The sequence below is a fragment of the Impatiens glandulifera genome, unplaced genomic scaffold (genome assembly GCF_907164915.1).
Source record: "Impatiens glandulifera unplaced genomic scaffold, dImpGla2.1, whole genome shotgun sequence".
In the NCBI taxonomy this organism is placed as follows: Eukaryota; Viridiplantae; Streptophyta; class Magnoliopsida; order Ericales; family Balsaminaceae; genus Impatiens; species Impatiens glandulifera.
The window spans coordinates 41,298-47,880 of record NW_025919849.1 but is presented as its reverse complement, the minus strand read 5'-3'; the positions used below and the strand labels follow the sequence as shown (position 1 = coordinate 47,880).

General features: G+C 32.1%; 3 non-coding genes and 1 pseudogene across 3 annotated transcripts; all 4 read right to left on the bottom strand.

The window, feature by feature from the left end:
* Positions 1-279: 279 nt before the first annotated feature.
* Positions 280-446, bottom strand: LOC124918545. Its single transcript, XR_007097428.1, has one exon. It is a non-coding gene; the product is annotated as a small nucleolar RNA snoR143 (small nucleolar RNA).
* Positions 447-479: 33 nt separating this feature from the next.
* On the bottom strand, positions 480-578 carry LOC124918544. The gene has a single exon (XR_007097427.1). It is a non-coding gene; the product is annotated as a small nucleolar RNA Z103 (small nucleolar RNA).
* A 196-nt stretch (positions 579-774) lies between these two features.
* LOC124918543 lies at positions 775-874 on the bottom strand. Its single transcript, XR_007097426.1, has one exon. It is a non-coding gene; the product is annotated as a small nucleolar RNA Z103 (small nucleolar RNA).
* Positions 875-2,262: 1,388 nt separating this feature from the next.
* Positions 2,263-5,121, bottom strand: LOC124918540 (annotated as a pseudogene).
* Between the last annotated feature and the right edge of the window lie 1,462 nt (positions 5,122-6,583).

Sequence of the window (6,583 nt, the reverse complement as noted above, 5' to 3'; positions counted from 1 at the left end):
TGTTTCATTGCCTTAGGACAGCTATGTTATCTATTTGTCATATATAAGCTTTACTTCTCATTTTGTAAACTTCACACTAATGTGTGGTTGAGCCATTCAAATATATTACATTTTTAAAGGGGTGTAATTGAGCCAAACAGTCAAATAGCCGCATGTACATCAGTACATCCATACTTTAGTATGATCTTCAATTACCAAAATATTCGGTAGCAATAAATGATGATCTTCAGTTTCCGACATATTCATTCATGGGTGATACAAATTATAATTTTAATAAGTTACTGTAAGATGAAATAAGTAGACGGAAACCAAGATTAGGGTTTCGATCTGTGGATTCATCTAAAAGGTTGTCTGGCCGCCGCTGATTAATCAGCATTTCATTTATGCATTCCTTACAAGAAGAAACCCCTTATCAACAAAAGAAGCCTCTCATCAAATGGATACAGAAATGCAAAATCAAAATCATTAAATTGCAAAAGAGTGATCAGAAGATTTCCTGGCTGGATTTCTCACTAAATGAGAACAGTACTTCGATAATTTCAGTTTCGATCATCTGGGGAAAAATTCATCATTTCCATCTTAACTACAAACAAAATACAAAAACCCAAAAAAGATTTCTCCAATATCTTTCATGACCAACGATCTTGAATTATCAGGAGATTCAGAAAGAAAGAAACGGAGTGGAAATGAATATGCGAGTCATCTCATACACAATCGCCCATTAATTTGGTAACGTTGGTAATCAGTAATCGACCGCAAGATCAAGATTAACAAATGGATCAGAAGATTCCTGGCTTGGATTTCTCAAATAAGTGAGAACAGCGCTCGATAATTTCATATTCGATCATCTGGGGGAAAAAATCATCATTTCCATCTCATAATATATATAACTCAATAATTTCTCCAGATCTCTTAATAATAAACCTCTAATGACAATGATATTCGAAAATCAGAGTTCCAAAAGGGAGAAATGGAGTGGAATTGAATATGCGGTCGTCTTCATACACAATCGCCCATTGATTTGGTAGCGTTGGTAATCAGTAATCGACGCAAACTAACTATCAACAGGAAAATAAACGAAAATTAATAACCTGAAATCGTATAAATCGATGAACTGATGAAGAAGACGATGATGATAATTGCAGAAAGACGTCTTGATTTATATAGTGGGGTGCTTGTAAACCCTAATAGAATCTTGGGCCAATATATGGGCCGTTTAGTTGTCTGTAATAATGTATTTGGGCCGTTTTAATTATCTGCATTTTGAAATAACTTTTGCAATTCTCCCAAATGACTATTAAGGCCTTGGTTTGAATCTTTGGTTTTTGATTTTTTTAAGTGTTTTTTATCTAAAATTTAACCATCACTTTATTCATTTAATCATTTTTATCTATCAAATTTTTTATTTAATTAATTTATCATTCAATGTAGAGTAATAAAGAGTAAGGGTAATTTCGCCAGAAAACACCCAACAATGTTTTTTTTTTTAAATTATCAAACATATTTTTTTTTGGAAAAAAACAAAATCAATTGACCATGAGGGTCCATGACATCCTCAAGAATCTTTTTTATTTTATTTTTTCTAAAATAGTAAACTAATTATTTCGGAGTTGTATATGATAATTTATTTACATGTTACAAACCAAACTAAATAAGCTAAAAAAAAACTAATTGAATATAAGATTGATGATATTATAAAATAAACTAGGAAATAATATATAAATATATATTGCTTGATATAAGCCATGTGTATGGTTACATTATATATGTATCCATCTTAAAAACAACACTAATATGTAAGTTACTTCAAATCAATTGAAAAAATAATACAAACAATATGTATATGATCAAATTCAAATAATTCTATAGGACTTTGTTAACTAGGATTGGTTAACTTATCCTTCCCCACTTTTGACACACTAGTATATATATATATATATATGGTAATTGGCTAATAATCAAATATTAAATAAAAGTGAAATTATAACCCCCACAAAAAGGGTATTAATAATAATGGGTTGGCATTTGGTGCACCAAAAGTCCACAAAGGCTAAGACCACAGTGATTACTGGCCACAAGATCCTGCTCATCAGCAATCCTGGCCATGCAATTTCCTCTTCTTCTTTCTCATTCTCATTTTTCTCCAAATTTTGCTTAGTTGATTGGAAGTCATTTACTAAGCTAAACTTCCCATCCTCAAATCCCCCAATGCAACATATAAGCAATAGGTCACAAGAATGGCCAGTATGCTCATTATGGGCTTTATCTTTTCAAATAATTCTCTGGGGATTCCTTAGGGTTCTCTGAAAATCTTAATTTCATTGGCTGAGATTCGGTCGAGATGTTTTTTATCATCTCTGGATTTAGATAGACCTTGACGACTTGAGAGGGACTATTTGGTGAAAGAATGTCTCGGCCACTTGACGGTCGAGACAAAGCCCCGTGGTTAACCTCAACTTTCTCGTACACTTCGAAGCTAGGAGTGTTGGAGAAATCGTCAAGAAAGTTGTTGCTAGCATCGTCGTCGTGGTTAACCTCAATTTTGGGGATGAATCGCAAGTTGAAAGTTGTTGTTTTCGGGTCCTTGATCAATGGCATTATTACGACTACTTCCACCTGCAATTAATGGAAAAATATTGTATGAATTGTGCTATAGTTTTCTTAAAGAAAGAAATAAAATAAGAAAAGGGTTTTAGCTAGGTACCTTGAAGTTCATGACAATCTTCTATAGGAACACTTATGTATTCTTCAAGAAAACTCTATAAGATCAATGAAACTCCTTTATATTAATAACTAATGAAATGTAACAAAATGATAATTTATTTGGAAATCAGCTGGAATTTGGATTTAGATGAGAAAAAAATAAATTTAGGAAACTATATATTAGTTTAAGTTCTGTTTTAAAACCTAAAAAGTATTTCTAAATAACATAGTAACCAATTGGTATATATTTACCTGTCCAAATCTTTGTTTGACACTCCAACCCATCTTAGGTTCTCAACCGGTTTCTCAAACTCTAACTCTTCATCCAAATTGTTTATACTATCCATCCACCGCGATGAACTCCCACGTTCATGGATATTGTTGGCATAGGGATGGAAGGAGAAGTCATTAGACACATCGTAACCACTTGTCCACGAATTCCGATTATAATTATTAAGTTCATGTGACGCTTGGGCTACCGAAAGAATTTCCTCCACAATGTCACGCCCTCCAATATTTGAACCTCCCGTGTATAGAAGTCGAGTGTTGCATTCTCATATCCATGAATCCATTTTGAGGAAAGTCAAGGACCTCCATTGGTGGTACCGAGAAACGTTGTTGCAACCTTGAACACTCCATTGCTACTTCGACCTAATAATATCAATACTTGTAAATGCAATAATATATGTGATGTATCATTTATTTCTCATCACTAATAAGATCAAGTTATGTACCTTGGATGGAAGGAAAGAAGCAGATCCATAGTTTGTGAACGATGGGTTGACGTCGTAGGTGAACGCATCCTCCGACAAGTACCTCGTCCAGTTGCCATCATCTACATTGTTGTTAGTACCCGAACTGCTGCTAATATGAAGAGGAGATCCATGGATCATGTTAGGTGAGCTTCTTTGGTCTATCAATGGCGCCATTTGATGATAATCAGAGCTCTCCATATCTTCACACCTTCCTTCGGAATATAAATCAATACTCGAAGAATGATCACTCGATATTTGACCCACATTCGACGAAGAACCAACGTAATGATCCCCAAGCTTGCTTCCCGTTCCATTTTTCTTGAACACTCTACATAAAGCATATGCCTCCTGAGAAAGAAACAAACCGAGAAATGAGCACAATATTTTTTTGCATGGATCGGGTCGGGTCAAAGTCGGATCTAACCTGGATGCCGGAAGAGGATTCACATTCTTTCTCTTCGAGTCGATATTCATGCATAACCCAATCAGTACGAGCACCATGAGGAGCCCTTCCTCTATAGTAAACCAAAGTCTTCTTAGTGCCAACGGATCTCATTTGTGAGTTAACTTTCCTATCTTTTCCCGTAGCCTTCCAATAACCCGCTTTCGTAGCCCGGTTTGTTCTCGACCCGTTTGGGTATTTTCGATCGCGGGGACTGAAGAAGTACCATTCAAGATCCTTGCTAGGTAACAAAGACTTACCTGTTCATCAAGAAGAAACAATGATGTGAAGGTTTGAAGATTATTTGAAAAATCTAAACAAAAAACATTACACCTCCATCTTGAATTAGGTAAAGATTGATTCTTTCTTTGATATTATTGTGTTGCTTTTATCCAGTTTGTCAGTGAATGAATAATCTTTATGGAGTTATCTAAGTTAGCATGCATTTAGTTCTCTTTTTGACCTGAATTGAATAAACTAATTATGGATTATAGATTTGATTTATCTAATTAGGTTGTGGGCCACGTAAATAGATCCTAAGAAAGCTTGTAGGGACCTCTATCTATCTAATCTAAAACGATTATGTAATTTTCTTTTTCTTTTTCTTTTTTTAGATAAAAAGTAAAAGTTATATCTCCTCTATTTATATCATCAATTTCTTGTTTTTGTAATTTGTTGAATTGATTATCTGAATTAACCCCCAAAATTTAATTGATAAAAGTTTTGTTTAATAAATTAAACATTCATGACTAAAAATGTTCTAAATTTAAAAACAACATAAAAATAAACCCATATCACAAAAAAATTATATAAATTATTTTGTATTTGGTTTTTAAAGATATTATATATATATAATTGGTTAGATTTATTTGAAGGAAAGATATATACTTTCCTTCAAGTATTATTAACCTATATTATTATCTTTCTCCCTTTAATTATAAACCTATGTCTTCAACTTGAATTATGTGATCTTATAATTTTTCAATATTTTACTTATGAATTGAGTTGAAAATATGTGTTCGAATTCGAAGAAAATGAGGATGAAAATGAGTAAATAATGTATTACCTGGTAGATCCCATGGTTCACACTTGTAGAGATCAACTTCGGGGATGACTTCTAGTTCGATCTTATGCCCGTTTATCTTCCTCTTTAGATAATACCACTAGTTCTTCGTCTGTTGGATGGAATCGAAATCCAGGAGGCAAAGAAACTGGCGCCATATCTCCTTCTTCTATAGTATCTGAAAAAGGAAACCCTAGAAGATTAAGAAGAGCATGCAGACGTAAAAAAGAGTGAAAGAAGTTGTGAATTGTGATGATGACCGTTTTTTAGAAAAGAGACCTTGTGAAGAAGAAGAAGATCCAAAGAGAGATTGGGCAGAGAGAATAGAAGGGGAGCTGATGGGGGACTAAGGTCTTGGTATAAGAAGAGGACAAAAAGAGAAGATGAGAGAATGTAAAAAGATACAAAAAAGGGAAATGCAAGAGGAGGTTACCCACTTTATCTTGTTACAATTATTAAAATTCATTCCTATTAGGGCTTGTTTGATTCATTTATTTATTAGGGTGAGAATTAAACCTTGTATGCATAAATAGGGTTTTGATATAAAAAATCGATTTGAACCAGTTACCTTTGTTCCGATCCATACAAACTGAAAAAATATTTGATCCTGTGGCCACATACAAGGTTGTGATATAAAAAATTTTTTATAACCTCAAGTAAAAACTGAAAAATATTTAATTGTCAAATATAGAATCAGAATAAAAAAAATGTCTAATATATGATTTATTGAAATAACTAAACTAATTTAAATATATTAATTACATTATAATAATGAAATTATATTTTTTACAAATATTTTTTAGTATGAAATTTGGTTGAATATTAGTATGTTCTTATTTAATTTTGTTTAAATGATTGTATGATTTATTTAAAAATGTTGGTGAGCTGTGATTTTGATAAATGGGTATTTTAGAAGAAAAAACATAAATGATGATAAATTTACAAAAATAAAAGAGATTTTAGTTAATAAATTAATGAAAAAATTGATGAATAATGTTTGATTGTGGTTAAATTTTTGTAATAAATCCAACTGAATAAATTTAGTTGTTTTAAAATTTGTTTAAAATATCTCCAATTTGAATTATTGAATATATAAGATTGGATATTCAAATATTTATCTAACCAACTTAATATCTGATACATCAAATCTGTTAGGTTTGTATGAAATATAATTTGAATCAAACAAGCCCTAAAAAGAAAGAGAGATTGATGCCCTACTTGCGGGGCCCTTTAATTTTTTCTCTACTTTTTTGTATTACTCTATCTCTTTCTTTCTTTCTGATTTGTATATATATATATTATGAGATTATGCTATGCTTCGTTATTGACCTTTCTTGGAATCTGAGCTAACTCTACCATCATCAAACAGAGATCAAATTAAAAGGATCGGAGAGATGGCAAGATTCTTCCAAGGAAAAAACATTGAATGACGGCTTAATAAATAATATTAATTAATAATTGCCATTCCTTCTTCCATGGCTAAACAATTGTTCCTTTCACATCATACCCCTCTACACCTTATAATATACTTCAACTTTTATTTGGGTATATTTTCTAAAAAAATGTTAGATAGGGGTGTTTTGAGAACGTCATTTAATTCTTTTGTAAAATGACTTTGTT